The sequence below is a fragment of the Panthera onca genome, chromosome C2 (assembly GCF_046562875.1).
Source record: "Panthera onca isolate mPanOnc1 chromosome C2, mPanOnc1 haplotype 2, whole genome shotgun sequence".
Classification (NCBI taxonomy): Eukaryota; Metazoa; Chordata; class Mammalia; order Carnivora; family Felidae; genus Panthera; species Panthera onca.
In genome coordinates, this window is record NC_138347.1 from 77,225,528 (window position 1) to 77,241,649 (window position 16,122).

At 37.0% G+C, this 16,122-nt stretch overlaps 1 long non-coding RNA gene across 1 annotated transcript in view; it reads right to left on the reverse strand.

Annotated features, from left to right (window-relative positions):
• Positions 1-583: 583 nt before the first annotated feature.
• LOC132682746 (uncharacterized) overlaps positions 584-16,122 on the reverse strand; it is a 32,315-nt gene continuing 16,776 nt past the window's right edge. The window contains exon 3 of the long non-coding RNA XR_009611842.2: positions 584-744. This is a non-coding gene — a long non-coding RNA (uncharacterized LOC132682746). The remainder of the gene's footprint in view (positions 745-16,122) is intronic.

The following is a 16,122-nucleotide window of genomic DNA, read 5'->3' on the forward strand; positions in this document are numbered from 1 at the left end:
CTTTCACAGAACTAGATGGATGTGCTCTATGTGAAACAGATGATAGTTTTGGACAACACATCTGTGAGATGGATAGGTAAGAAACAGTATGAGTTCACTCAGAATTTTTATTTTATATATTGTCAGAATATGGAGAAAAAAATTAACCTCTTTGGTACAAGACAATGTCATATCTGGAAACTACTAGCTACTAATTAGAAAAATATTTTAAACATTGTTTCAGGTCAGGCAAGAACTGAAGGCAAGCACATATAGATAATAGACCTTGATATCAGAACCAAGAAGGATATTTAAGATATGCATGCACTGAATAATGAAGAGGGGAAAAAAATGAACTTGGAATCAAGATTATCTGGATTCTAGTTCTGGCACTGTCCTGAGCTTGCTTTATAACAATATATCATATAACGGTATATATGTCAGTGTTTTCTCCTGCACTAAGATGTATTGAGTCAAATAATTCTTGTCAACTGTCAACGATATGAGTATCAGTTAAGATGACCTAATGCAAGTAACAGAAGACTTAACTTCAAGTTTACACAATAGGAATACTTACGATTTCATACAATATGAAATCTAGTGATCAGACATTTGATGGCTGCTTGATTTAATGATCAACAATGTCATGAAGGGTCCAGGTTCTTTTCACCTGTGAAGACTCATCCCCTCTTAAAGGATGACTGCAGCAATTTCAGAAATAACACTCACACACAATGTTCAAGAACCAAAGGGACTCTCTGATGCCTTTAAAAATAAGAGAATTGAGAACATTTTTAAAATTGAATTTCATACACACACACACACATATATACACACAAGCATACAGAAACAGGAGGGATGTATATATGTACACATAGGAAGATGGTATATTTTAAACCTTAGAATACTTTGGTCAAACTGAGTATAATAAAATTGATTGGTTATTCCTAATTTTGCTGGACAAAGTAGAGAAAGAAAAGGATAAGCCTGGGATTCCAAGTGTCAACTCAAGTACCTCATGAATGACCTGAAGTTTTCTGGGTCTGTCCTAAAAGAAACCCTTATCTCCTATAGCTGCAGAGCTGAAATTGTTGAAAACCAAACCCAGAGCCTCATCCTAAGAGTGGCTGAATTATAATGTAAGTTGAATTCCCAACCTCAGAGTGCTGCTGTTAAAATAAGAGCATACGGGTGCCTGGGTGGATCAGTCAGTTAAGCGGCTGACTTGAGCTCAGGTCATGATCTCACGGTTCATGGGTTTGATCCCGCCATCGGGCTCTATGCTAACAGCTGAGAGCTTGGAGCCTGCTTCTGATTATGTCTCTGTCTCTCTCAAAAATAGTAACTATAATTTTTTTTTTTTTTTAAATAAGAGCATTGATTGGGATAGAATAAGATTCTCAAAATGGGAATGGAAACATACGGGAAGTTCCTGATGAATCTGGAGACACTGAATGCTTAAGTTCTGATGAGTCTCTTTTGCCAGTGAAAACTACCATGGTATCCGTATCTAAGAAGATTACCCCTGCTTTGCCTGAGAAAAACATAACAGTTTCCCATGAAATAACTGCAATGCTGCTAATTCTCTTCAGGTACTCCTCACCTCTGCCCGAGGCTCTTAGTTTCTAGACCCATAACTAGACTCATGTCCCGGCAGGCCCTGAAAATTGAGGTACAAAGTGTGGCCTATGAAGAGGTGTATTATACTACAAAATAACGCCATGCTTTTTCCAATTTATACAGGCAGAAATCCAGAGAATATGTGTGGCAATGGATATTGAGGGTAAGGGATAATGGTAGAAGGAACATAAAATTTACTCAGGCTGAATTTATTGGTATCAGCCATTTAAGCAGATAATCTGAATGTAATGTTGTGGCTTAGAGGATTAAAAAGGAATCTGGTTGGCTGAAACATAGGCCAAAAGGTGGCCTACACCACATTAAGTAGAAATGCCAGGGCCACCTGGGTGGCTCAGTTGGTTAAGCGACCAACTTCAGCTCAGGTCATGATCTTGCAGTTTGTGAGTTTGAGCCCTTCATCGGGCTCTGTGCTGACAGCTCAGAGTCTGGAGATACTCAGATTCTATGTCTTCCCCTCTCTCTACACCTCCCCTGCTCACGATCTGTGTCTCTCTATCTCTCAATAATAAACATTAAAAAAAAAAAAAAAAAGAAATGCCAGACGGTCTTGGTAAAAGGATAGAAGTGCTTAGGGAAGTTGGAATGTTAAGGTATATTTATCCTGTAAGACCTTCTCACTCACTGTTGGAGGGTCCAGAGTTCATAGCTTGACTGTGAGAAATTTGTGAGCACAGCCCCAACATCCTTGAACAGCTTTATAGTCACTCTTCTCTACAGATGAGAAATTATAGTGGGAGCTGCTACCACTGAATCAGGAAATCTAAATGCAAAAGGGACAATTGGATTTCAGAATAGCAGAGGGCAAGTGAAAGCACTTAATCAAAGGCAAGGTAGGTGTAGTTGTCCTAGAGAGAACAGAGCCAAAGTAGCAATCAGAATAGTCTAACTAGAAGAGAACACATAATGTTGGCTAGCTGAGCACAGTGTTCCTAAGTATCAAATAGATGCATGTCTTTTAAATTTTTACTTGGATGGGGGGACACCTGGCTGACTCAGTCTGCATAGCATGTGATTCTTGATCTCAGAGTCATGAGATCAAACCCCATGTTGAGCATGGAACCGACTTAAATATGAAAAATAATTTAAAAAATAAATTCTTATTTGATTTGTATAAGCAGAAGAGTTCTGGGTCAAGTGAACAAAAGTCTAACTTAAATAATAAAAACAGAGTCATGACCAATGAATTCCCAGATTTGAGTCAGTGTATAAACCCAGAAACTCATGAGTCAAGGGGAGGGTGGGTTCTCTTGAGGAAGAACCCTGTCACACTGTCAAAAATTTGTATTAATCCTTCTTTTAGCCTTCCCCAAAGGTACCTACAGCCAAAGTGACTGTACCTTAGGGAACATAAAATAATCAGATTATTTAACACTGGCTCTAAACTGATACTAATTCAAGGAAACCCAAATTTCACTGTGTTCTACCACTCAGAATAGGGCTTATGGAAATCAGATAATTAATGGAATTTTAGTTCAGATTTGTCACAGAGTGGGTCCCCAAACTGATTTTATAATCATTTTCCTAATCCTGGAATTCATAAGTGGAATATACATACTCAGCAACTGGTACAACCCACGCATTGGTTCCTTGACTCATGGAGTGAGGGGTATGATAGTAAGAAAGACCAAGTGGAAGCCATTAGAACTGCCTCTATCCAAGAAAATAATAAACCAAAAGCAATACTGAATTCTTGGAGGGATTGTAAAACTCAGTGCTATCATCAAGGACTTGAACAGGATTCCTATCACATTTCTATTCAACTTGCCTATTTGGCTTGTGCAGAAAACAGGCGGACCTTGGAGAATGACAAAGGACTATCACAAGCTTAACCAGGTGGTGACTCCAATTGCTGCTGAACCAGAAGTGGCTTCATTGCTTGATCAAATTAATACATAGTCTGGTAACTGGTATGCAGCTATTAATATGGAAAACGCTTTTTTTGTCAGTATACCACCAGAAGCTATTTGATTTCAGTTAGCAATGCCAGAAATACACCTTCACGGTCCTACCCCAGGGGTGTACCAACTCTCTAGCCCTAGGTCATAATTTAGTTCACAGGGATTTTGGTTGCCCTTTCCCTTCTACTGATCTAGAACACTGATGACAGACTGATTGGACCTACTGAGCAAAAAGTAGCAACTACTCTAGATTGTTGGTAAGATACTTGTAGGTCATAGGATGGGATACAAATCTGACAAAATTTCAAGGGCCTCTACTTCAGTGATATTTCTGGGGGTTTAGTTGCATGGGATATGTGGAGATAACCCTTCTAGGATAAATAATAAATTATTGCATTTGGCCCCTCTTACAACCAAAAAAGAGGCACAGTGCCTAGTGGAACTCTTTGGGTTTTGGAGACAACATTCCCCATCAGAGTATGCTGCTCCAGTCCATTTACCTAGTGACCTAAAAAGCTGTTTGTTTTGAATAGGACCCCAACAAGAGAAGGCTCTGCAACAGATTTAGGCTGCTGTGCCACCACCTGTGTCATAAGATCCAGTACCTCTAGTGTTTGAGGTGTCACTGTCAGGTAGGGATGCTGTTCGAATCTTAGGCTGGCTCCTAGAGGTCAATCACAGTGCAGACACTTAGGATCTTGGTTGATCACTGGATAATCAAGTAACTGGCTTGATACAGTGGTGGAATGGTCCTTTTTGAAGACACAGTTACTGGTCTTGGTGGAAATACTGTGAAGGTCTGAAGCAAGGTTCTTCAGAAGGATGCATATGTGCTAAATCAGCATCCAATGTATGGTGCTATTTCTCCCATAGCCAGGATTCATGGAGTTAGGAATCAAGGTGTGGAAATGCGAGGGACATTATTCTATAATGGGAGTCTATACCACTGTTTACCTCCTAGTGACCCACCAAAATTTTGCTTCTTTTCTCCATTACCTCATGTGCTGCTACTCTAGAGATCTTAGTTCCAAAGGGAAGAATGCTTCTACCAGGAGACACAACAATTATTTCGTTGAACTGGAAATTAGGATGAACACATGGCTATTTTGGGTGACTGGTCCTGAATAATAGGAGAAAACTGAACTGCTACTCTACAATGGAGTTAAAGAGTATGTCTGGAACACAGGCTATCTCTTAGGACATCTGTTAGCAGTACCATATCATGATGAAAATGAAAATGGTCAATGGAAAACTACAACAACTCAATTCAGGCAACATTATCAATGGCCCAGATCCTTAGGGAACAAAGGTTTGGATCACCCTCTAGGTAAAGAACCATGACCAGCTGAGGTGCTTGCTGAAGGCAAAGAGAATATGAACAGAAGGTAGTTCTAAATACTAGCAATAGCCATGTGACCAGTTATAGAGTCAATATCTGTAATTTGAATATTTATTCTTTATTCCATTATGAATATGTTTCTATTTGTATGGGAAATATATTTTCTTTCCTTTCTTCTTCCCTCATATAACAGAACATATATTGACTTTATATCATACTATTTAAGTTACTGGATATCAACGAGAAGAGTGAACATCACCCAAGGACTTCCCATCATCTTCTGGGGAAAGGGTATTTTTGGTTGTACACAGGATAGCTGTATCATGTTAGGTGGAAATATGATCTTGTTATTGTCTTTGTCTGGAGATTATGTAGGATTTAAAGAGATGTGTGTGTGGGGTAAATTGACAAGGGATAACCTATGGTGGTTAATTTCCTATCAGCTAGACTGTAGTACCCAGTTGTTTGGTCAAACATCAGTCTGGATATTTTAGATGTAGCTAATGTTTAAATCAGTAGAATATGGCTGAAGAAGATTATCTTTATTAAGGTGAGTGGGCCTTATCCAATCAGTTGAAGGCCTTAAAAGATTGAGGTCTCCCAAGAAAGAAAGAATACTGTCTTTAGAATCAAAAACCTTATCACCTCTCCCCTGGGTCTCCAGCCTCCAGATCCTCCTACCTGCAGATTTCAAACTTGCCACAATTGTGTGAGTTAATTCTTTAAACAGCTCTCTCCATATATATATTCCATTAGTTCTGTTTCTCTAGAGAACCCTAATACATCTGATAGGTTCAATAGGTTTTCATAAAAATTTCTGTGAGATCAGCTCCCAGCAAGCATCAAGTCTACCCTCCCCACACCTAATTATGGTCATCTCCACAACCCTGTATGAGACCACTATCCTAACTTCTCATAGCAAATATCAATTTGTGGTTTTTATATATTACATAAATGTAGGGCTATAGTTCATCTGGCTTATTTCATTTATCACAATGTTAAGAAGATTCATCAATATTGTATGTGGTTACAGTTCATTCTCATTTAGTATAATATTTCATTGTTTGAATATAGTGACTTAAAATGGATATTTAGGTAGTTTTAAAATTTTATTTAATACTAATGATTTTGCTACAAAAATTTTAGTACATGTCTTTTGGCAAACAAATGACTTCATTTCTTTGGTGAATAAATGCATATATACTTAGGAAAATTGCTAGATAAGGTGCATACATGTCCAGTTTTAGTAGCTGTAGCAAAAACATGTTTTGTTAATTTATATTCTCGTTAACTATACGTAAGATAGAATGTTCTACATTATTTTCAACACTTATTTTCTCTTTTTTTAAACTTTAACCGTCTGGTAAGTATGTGTTAGCATTCCTTCATAGTTTTATTATGCATTTCCCTGATGACTAGTAAAGCTGAACACTTTACATATATAATATACAACATAATATAAATATGGAAAAATATTTTATACAAATACGTGTAGATTTTATAAGTTTTTATAGATCTTATAGATACAAAAGCTTTTATATATACAAATTTTATACATACAAATCTTTTGTTCATTATTTTATATGGGGACATACATTATTTCTCTTTTTAAAACTATCATGTAGTAAGGTGTGTATTCAAACTTTTGTCCTTTTTTTCAATTGGGTTGTTTTTTCTATGTAGTCAGAAGGACTTTTTTGTTTATTAAAATTGCTGTTTGTTTAAAGATAAAATTTTAAATATGTCCTCCATTTGTGTGAACTATTTTTTCCCCATCTTGTAATGGTATCTTGTGATCATTAAGAAATAAAAATTCTTAATTTTAATATAGTCCAATTTATTAATTTTCCATTCTGATTAGCAATACTTTCCATCCCTTAAGGCTGGAAAACAAACAAAACAAAAAACTTTACCTAAAAAATCCCAGCAAATTACCTCTTATATTTAACTGGCCAAAACTGCATCCTAGGTCTATTCCAAAATTATTAAATGAGAGGAAGAACAGAATTGACCTGAAGTAATCAAACTCAACATTCTGGGGCTAAAGAGGGGTCCAGCTTCTGTGTGGCTTTTTATTTGGCCTTTGGGCACAAGAACACTGCATAGAAGCACTCAATAAATATTTCATAAGTTTTTCAACAAGGAAAAATATAGAGAAAATGACTACTGGAGAGTCAACTAAAATTAACCATGGAAAACTACATGTAATATGTGCATTCCTTGTTTGCCATCTCTAATCAGTGTTCTTTATGCTTTTTTTATGAATGAATTAGATCACCAGTCAGTCTAGAAACCTAGAGAGACCCATGTACGTCAAATCCATATATATGAAAATACATTTTTTTAGCAAATTGTACTATGTACTTTCCCTTTTCACATTCTTTCTCTTCTTTTTCTCCTTCCATGCATATTGACGTTATCATTACCTCATTTTAGGCTTTTTAGAATAGTCTTCTCTTCCTACACAGAACCCCTTCCATGAATCCTTCAATACACAAAAATCCATCCCCTAATTTTCTTCCTAATGCATCATTTTCTTTAGAATATACTTCCCTGCTTCCAATCTTCCAATGATTCCCAAATGGCAAAGGTAGTGTGATGATTCATTTTACATGTCAACTTGATTGGGCCACAAGATGCTCAGATATTTGGTGAAATATCATTTTAAGTGTTTCTATGAATATTTTTGGATGATATTGATATTCAAAATCAGTAGACTGAGTAAAGCAGATTGCCTTCCTTCATCTAATCAATTGAAGTTCTGAATAGAACATCAAAGCTGACCCCAACCCTTCCCCCAACCAATAAGAGAGTTCTTCTGTTTTAACTGCCTTCAAAGTAGGACGTTGATTTTTTCCTGCCTTAAGACTGAAACTGAAAACATAGGCACCTCTCAGGTTTTGAACTATGAGCCTTTGGACAAAAGCCACACTATAGGCCTTTCTGGTTCTGAGGCTTTGGACTCAGATTGAACCTACCACATCAGCTCTTCTGGATCTCTAGCTTGCCAACTCATCTTCCAGGTTTTGGGATTGTCAGCCCCCACAATTGTAGAAGCCAATACCATAGAGTAAATTTCTTTTTCTCAATCCTATCCATTCTGTTCCTCTGGAGAATTCTAATACAAAGTCCAAAATCCTTATCAGAAAATCAGAACTATCACTACCCTCTAAATTTATTTCCAATCAACCATTTCCAACATTCTTTCTCACTACCCTCTCACCAAACATTTTTCACTCTGGTCAAAATATTTCACCATTATACACCCTGTGAGTTCTCCCTCATTGCTGCTATCTTTGTTACAATGAAATACACTAGCTCACCTTTATTTGCTAAAATAAAGCTCACCTTCTCATTGAAACCTCCCTGTTTCTGTGTGTGTGTCTTCATTAATCACTGTATTTGTTTTAGTTGTCTTAGATGTATTTTACTTTTGTTGCTCTTTCCCAACCAATTAAAGGCAAACATTTAGTGAGTAATTATGTGTCAGCTACTACACAAAGAGTTTTGCATGCATTATCTAATATAACTACATTATAAGTTAGGCACTATTATTATTGCTATTTTATAAATGAGGAATCGGAGGCTCAGGCATGTTGGGTAATTTTCCCCAAAGCCAACAGTGGAATTAGGACTCAGCTACAGTTCTGCCTGACTCCAAAGTTCTTTCTCAATACCACCATACTGATATTTGGGTTTTTAACCCTGTTTACTACAGTTTCTTGTATACAGCAAAACTTGATAATTTCTTGATCTTCATAATAGTAAATGATATTCCAGTTTAAACTGGAATCTAGTGAGCATCCCATGATAGATTCTCCTAGCTTTGCTGCAAAATAACCATGAAGACATAGAAACAGATGCTCACAGTCCCCCAAAGCTTGGATATAAAACCATCATCTTGCTATTGATTCTCCTAGCTATAAGAATTGTGAAGATGAATTGTGAATCATGATTTGTATCCTGAAGAAATGCTATTATGTTATCAATGAAGGTGAGGTTGCTCATAGATTTTTCATTTTAACTTAGCATTGGCCTTAAACCTCCCAATACAGCCTTCCTTATCTGTTAAAAGCTAGGGGAATAATAACATACTCTAAATAAGAGCTAATACATAGCTCTTACTCTATGCCAGACACTGTTCTAAGTGCATTAAACACAATAATGCACTTAATTCTCACACCAACCTTTTGACATGAGCACTCATCATATCCCCATATCACAGATGTGGAAACTGAAGCATAGAAACACATCAAATGGCATTCTTAAGTACAGATAGAAATTGGCATAGATGGATTTGAATTCAGAGTCCTAAAGATTATTTATCACAATGCTAATCTTCACTATATATATTCATAAGATAGGTGAGTTCCTCCTATGCTGTCTGGCCTTACATTGCAAACTCTGCTCCCTCCCATCCAGTACAAATGCTGTGATCCTTGGAGCCCCTTGGCTGACTCAGGGAGCCAGCTGCAATGGTTGCCCTCTGAAGGGTATAGGCAGCCAACTTGGACTGCATCCTGCAAGCCTCTCTGCTGGAACTCTAAGAGTATGGGCCAAGACATATGGCTGCCTCCACCCAGCTTTCAAAGGACAGGGCTGCCAATAGCCTTGCAACCCAAGCTGGGGAGCACCCTGGGAACAGGACTGGCAGAGAGTCCGGAAGGTCCTTCCCAGTGAACATCCAGCCAAAGATGATTGTTCTTTAGCCTTAAGGTCTAGAGAGGGAATTTGTCCTGTTATGTTTTGGACTTACTTGATACTTTTTTTTCTCCCTTGTGAGGTGGGAAGGTCTATCCTGTACCTGTCTTACCACTGAGTTTGGAAGCAGGTAACTTGTTTGGTTTCACAGATTCACAAATGGAAGGGAATTTGCCCCAGGACAGATTGTACCTTGAGTCCCTCTTATATCTGATTTAGATGATTTTTAGGTAAGACTTTGGACTTGAACTTTAAAGTTAATGCTGTAAGTTAAGATTTTGGGGGCTATTCAGATGGAATGAATGCATTTTGCATCTGAAAAGAACATGAATTTTAGGGAATCAGAGGTGGAATGCTATCTACTGAATGTTTGTGTCACTCCACCCCCACCCCAAACCACATGTTTGAACCTAATCTGCAAAGTAATAGTATTTGGAAGTGAGGTCTTTCGAGGTGATTAAGTCATTAGAGTGGAATCATAAATGAGAGTGGAATCTTATAAATGAGATCTGTGCCCACTTAGAAGAAACCACATAGAGCTTCTCTGCCCCTTAAACCATGTGAAGACACAGGTGGGAAGATAACCATCTATGAACCAAGAAGCAGACTCTCACCAGACACCAAATCTGCCAATACCTTGCTTGATCTTGGACTTCCCAGTCTTCAGCATTGTGAGAAATAAGTTTCAGTTGTTATAAGCCACACAGTCTATAGTATTTTGTTATTGCAACCCCAATGGACTAAGACGTATGGCTCAAAGATGACTTTTCATACGAGATACTCTTAAGTTTATATCTACAATTTAGACCTTTGGCTAAGCACCCGAAAATATCCAACTGCCTACTTGATATCTTTACTTGAATATCTATTAAGAATCTCAAATTTAACATATTAAAAATAACCTGCCGATTGTGCTCTAAAACTCACTCTCTGGCAGTCTTCCCCATTTTAAAGATTCTTCCATTTGCATTCAGGCAAAAAACCTTGCAATTAACCTTGATGTGCTTCCTTTTCTCACACAGTAGTTCCAATGCATTGCAAGATAATTTTTGGCATAGCCATCAACTATTCTGTGGACCCATATAAATTTGCTAACTTTTGACCATTTTTGAGCTATAATAGTATCAATTTCAAATGGCTCAACTTAATATATACCCAGAACCAAACCACCATCTCTACCACTACGGTCCTTGTTCAAGTCACCATTATTTCCCATCTGAGTATTACAGTAGCCACTTGATAGACTTCCAACTTTCCTGCAAGCTATTTTCTAGGCAGCAGCCCTAGTGATCTGTGAAAGGTACAAATCAAATGTCTCACCATTATTCAGAATACTCCAATGGCTCCCCATCTCAGTCAATTTAAATGTCACAATCCTTAAAATGCCCTACAATGTCCTTCATGATCTTACCGTCTGCTATTTTTCTATACATGAGCAAATCACATCCCTCACATCCCTGCCCTGCCTCTAACCCTCTTCCACCCATGCTAACCCCCTCCTGTTCCTCAAACACAGGAACAATGCTTCTTTTTGGCATGCAAATACTGTTCCATCTCTCTGCAATTCTCTTGTGCAGATATCTACATGACTCTTTCCCTCCCTTTCATGGGACTTCTGCTCAAATGTCACCTTAGCAGAAGGGCCTTTCCTGGCTACTGTAAGATGGCATGATCCTAGTGCTCTCTTCATAATTCGCCTCCATAATATTTGTCACTAATATATTATGCGTTTATAAGTTTATTGGTTTATTGTCTATATTTATACATTTTCTTAGAGAGGAACTTTGTTGTGTTCATGGCTCTATCTCTGATCTAGCTCATTTTAAGTAAAAATAATATGTATTAAAGAAAGGGAGGGGGGAGAAAGCTTAAACCAGCAGCATTATTTTAAATAAAGGATATAAGTGAGTGAGTATAGTTCCCTGATGCCTCTCTTGCTCCTTCTTGGAGAGTACCCAAGGTTAAGTTGCTGATATAGTCTGAGAAGAGTGATGGCTAGAACCAACAATATGTATCAGATCATTATGACAGAAGACAATCTAGTTTTGGGTCCTTATTCAGTAGGTTGTGACCAGGTCATAGGATGTAGAAACACAATGTTCTATCCATTAGTATTCTTATCAACAGTCATTACATGTTCTTCCTATTCCAGAAAATGGTGTGAGAATCAATACAGATACTTTATGTGAAAGTATATCATAAACTGTACTGTTCTAGATAAATTCATGTGGTGGCTGATAACACTTCAAATTTCAACTAGAGTATTAATAAAAAATATCATATAAAGAAATAAAAAACAGATTGTTCCCATGTGTTTATCATCTATGATCTATGCCTGAAATAATCCAGAGTATGATATCATTTAGCCATTTACAACCTCAATTTGAAGTAGCAATAATATATAAACTTAAGAAAGGGAACTATAAAAACAATTATAACACAAAAGTATTTACATAGCTGTACTTCCTGGGCTTAAGGCTTTGTGTCAAACAAGTGATTTCCTAAGAATAAGTGACCAGTACATATTTGTTGAAATGGTGAATTTTGTTGTTGTTGTTCCTATCAATAACCAAGAGAAATCCAGGATTCATAGTGGTTTACGTTTTATATTTTTTTCATTAAAATATATTTATAACACGAAGCGAATACTAAATTAGGTGTTTGGGTGTTTTCTTTCTTTCTAAAGTTTCTCAGGAAACCGTGAGGGTATTTGGAAAAGATCCATTGCTTTGGGAAGTCAGACATTGCATAACTATGGTTTAAATGCCTTTGTGAACACTTTTTACTTTTGGAGGGTGGTGTATAGAAGCACCGTAAAATCTAGTGGACTTGGTTAGGACTTTCCTGTTAGCTCTAGAAGAACCATTTAATACTTCTATTGTGTTTTTAGAGCTCCGTTCATTTCTTTTTTCTTTTCTTTTTTTTTTCTTTAACTCTTTTCCATTTTGTTTTTACATGGAATTCTTTGGCATAATGAATGCCAAGAATGAAAACCATGGATTTACCCTTGAGGCTAAACTTTCCCCTGAACCCAACCCCTCCCCTCCCCCTTCTTTTTTTTTTTTTTTTAACATTACCAGTTGCATTCACCCTTATTTGAATAGAAATTTCTTACCCCCTACACAGCCATTGGCAATGACTGCCTCTGCCTACCTCAGCTTTTGAGATTTGTGTTCATTTCAAATTAGTTCCTTTAAAAAAATAATAAAAATAGATTTCTGATGCTGGAAAAGCTAGAGGCATTTGAGATACTGATTTAAATATTGCCTATCTGATGGTATTTCTAGATGGTATTAGTCTAGAGAAACTTCTTTGCACTGGGTGAGAGCACCAAGGTAGTTGATAAAAGAGAGAGGGGCACTGTACTCTCCCAAAGATCAAGTGAAGAATCTGGCTTTACTTGTCTCTCAGAGCTGGAGCCACAGGCAAGAGCATCAATATGCTGCCTGCAAAACTCTCTCAAATAGCCTTACTCCTGCCCAGTTTTTCTAAGCCTACTTTCTTAAGTATTAATTAACAAATGAACCAATCCAAAACCACTTAAATGTTGGCTATTTACACACTCATTCCCGTTTTGTGAAGAAAAGGGATAGGTTAAATTACTTATAAAAAAAAAGTGTAGTGGTGCCAACATACTTATTTAATTTATATTTAACAAGAAAAAGAAAAGAAAAACTAATTGTCTCTATATTCCCCCTCCCGACAACACACTCCATGCTTCATATTTTCTCTTGACTTTGTATAGAATTATTAAAAGGGAAAGAATTTTCATGGAAAAGCTATTGCTATAATGTGCTGATTGTTACATTAATTTTTCCCCCAGCTCTATTGCTTGGCAGGAATTTTGGACTTTACTCAGGAACTGCTTAGTGAGCTTGTTGGTGGATGGGATTAGCTTAATCTCCTCTCACAAGCCTCTAAGCACTGGGAAAGGCTGGGGTGGAGGAGTGCAGTGGTAAAATGGGAGGGCAGGGAAAGAAAGGTTGCTGATGACCAATGCCAAAGTTAATTTCATCTCAGAACTAAATTTGAAAAGTGAGAAGGGAGGAAGGGGAGGGAATGTGGGCATAGAGATGGTGAATAAGAGTGTTAACCTGGGGTAATACTGGTGAGTTCTTCTTGATTTCACTGTGGAGTGCCTCCAAGTTCTGGGGACAGGCACAAATGAGAGGTAAAGAGTAAGGTCAGGGAAGAGTAGAAGGGTGAAATGTGAAATACAAAAAAGGGAAAAAAGAGAGAAATTTCTGGATATGAAGAGAATAGGGGGCCAACCTGAGATTTGACTCACATTACTGTACCTTATCCACCATGAAGATGGCGTCGGTGGGGACCACAGTAAGATTTTAACATAGAATTCCTAACTTCTTTTTGATCAAGAGTAAATCAGTTAGACTGATGAGTTTTGGAACACAAAGTTTAGGACACAAAGGAACTCTACTGTGCAAAAGAAATATGAGGTATTATCATTAGCATTGCTGCATCTGGAGGAGACAGATTTGGTTTATATACTTACAACACAGTAAATTCACTAATTTAAAATTTTAATGTATACCACTTCCTATTCCAAACAAAAGAGGGAATTTTACCAGTTAAGGAGGTATGTTTTCTTTTATAGACAATGGGGCTTGGCAATATTTTAAAATATTCTACAATATTCAATTTTGAACCTGAATAACAGCAGATATATTAAGAAAACTTTTTTATTAGACCAAGAATAAAACTAAGGCAATTAGATGTTCTCCTACAATTATATAAAATTAAGGAGGGTAAAGAATGGAGAATTAAAAAAAATTCTTTTATGTTTATTATTTTTGAGAGAGGGGGAGAGACAGACAGACAGACAAAGAGCCAGCAAGGGAGGGGCAGAGAGAGAGGGAGACACAGAATTGGAAGCAGGCTCCAGGCTCTGAGCTGTCAGCACAGAGCCCAATGTGGGGCTCAAATTCACAGACTTGAGATCATGACCTGAGCTTAACCGACTGGGCCACCCAGGTGTCCCTGAAAATGGAGATGTTGTTTATGGAAATTTGTCTATTTTTCCTATTAATTATAAGTCATAAACTTAACTTGAGGTGTACAATTACTGAAGGTTTAGATAGAAATTTGTAAACAGTGGTATTTTGCAGAATTTTCCCGCATATTTCTGGTTTCTTAATAAATCAGCCAATTAGAACATTTTAATTCATAGTTTAAGAAACCTAGTTAATACCCATAAAAGGGATGAACAATATTGAATATGCTTTTATACACACTGTTCAAAAAGCTAAGTGTTTTTGTTTTGACAATTTACTGCTTGATGAGAGATAATGCAACAAATTTACCAAATCTGTGTTTGTTCTTCACGTATATTTTGTCTTTTCAACTGTATTAATTTTTCCCAAGAAAATCACTCGAATTGTTCACCATCTTACATGTGGATTAGTTCTCTAATTCATTACTTTCTCTTCTTACCTTCTTTATTTGATTGTTCTTTACTCAGTCTATTTAACTTGAATGCATAGTTTTCCCCAAATCTAATTATTTAAACTTCTCATTTCTCCTTTAACATTACTGCTTTGTTTCTATAGGTTTCATTGGTCTTATCATTCAGTTCTAAGCACTCTTTAATCTTGATGTATTAATTGATCCATCGGTTAACGTATTTTTTTTTAAGTTCCAAATATACTTTTTTGGCTGATGAATTTGTCTTTAATGTTTTACATTTCTAACTACATTTATAGAATGTGATCTCTATGATATATTTTAAAAAAAATTTTTTAACATTTATTTATTTTTGAGACAGAGAGAGAGACAGAGCATGAACGGAGGAGGGGAAGAGAGAGAGGGAGACACAGAATCGGAAGCAGGCTCCAGGCTCTGGGCCATCAGCCCAGAGCCTGACGCGGGGCTGGAACTCACGGACCGCAAGATAGCGACCTGAGCCGAAGTCGGACGCTCAACCAACTGAGCCACCCACGCGCCCCCTGTATGATATTTTTATAATAAGTTTTATATGGTCCATTGGATCAATTTTTATGAATGTTCTATATTTGCCTTAAATTAAATGTACATTCACCAGTTGCTCAGTATAAGACAATGTCAATGAATAGAACAGGTTTATGAATTGCTTTTCTAATCTTTATTATTCTTTTTATCTGCATAACCTATCACTTTTTGTGAGATAGGTGAAAAAATCTTCACTGTTATTCTCCCCTTGCTCACTCAGCCAAACTGGATCCCTTCCATTTCTTAAACACTCCAAACATGTCCAAAAGTTCAGGTCTTTGTTTTTGAAGTAGCTTTGGGTGGTTTGTCCCCAGATTCTGTATAGTTTCTTCCCTCACTTGCTTCAGCCTTCCTTGATATGTTTAATAAGAACGATTATAGTAAAAGGAATCAAGTAGAAGTTTCTGAAACTGGCTCCCCCACCCTTGGTCTCTAGCCAAAATAATAAAACAGAAGTAATATATACTGAAATTATTGAGGAGATTAGTTCTACAAAGACTTAAAGGTGTTGGAGTCCTTATTACTCCCTACTCAATTTACCTATTTGCCCCTATAAAAACCAGACGGATTGTGGCAGAT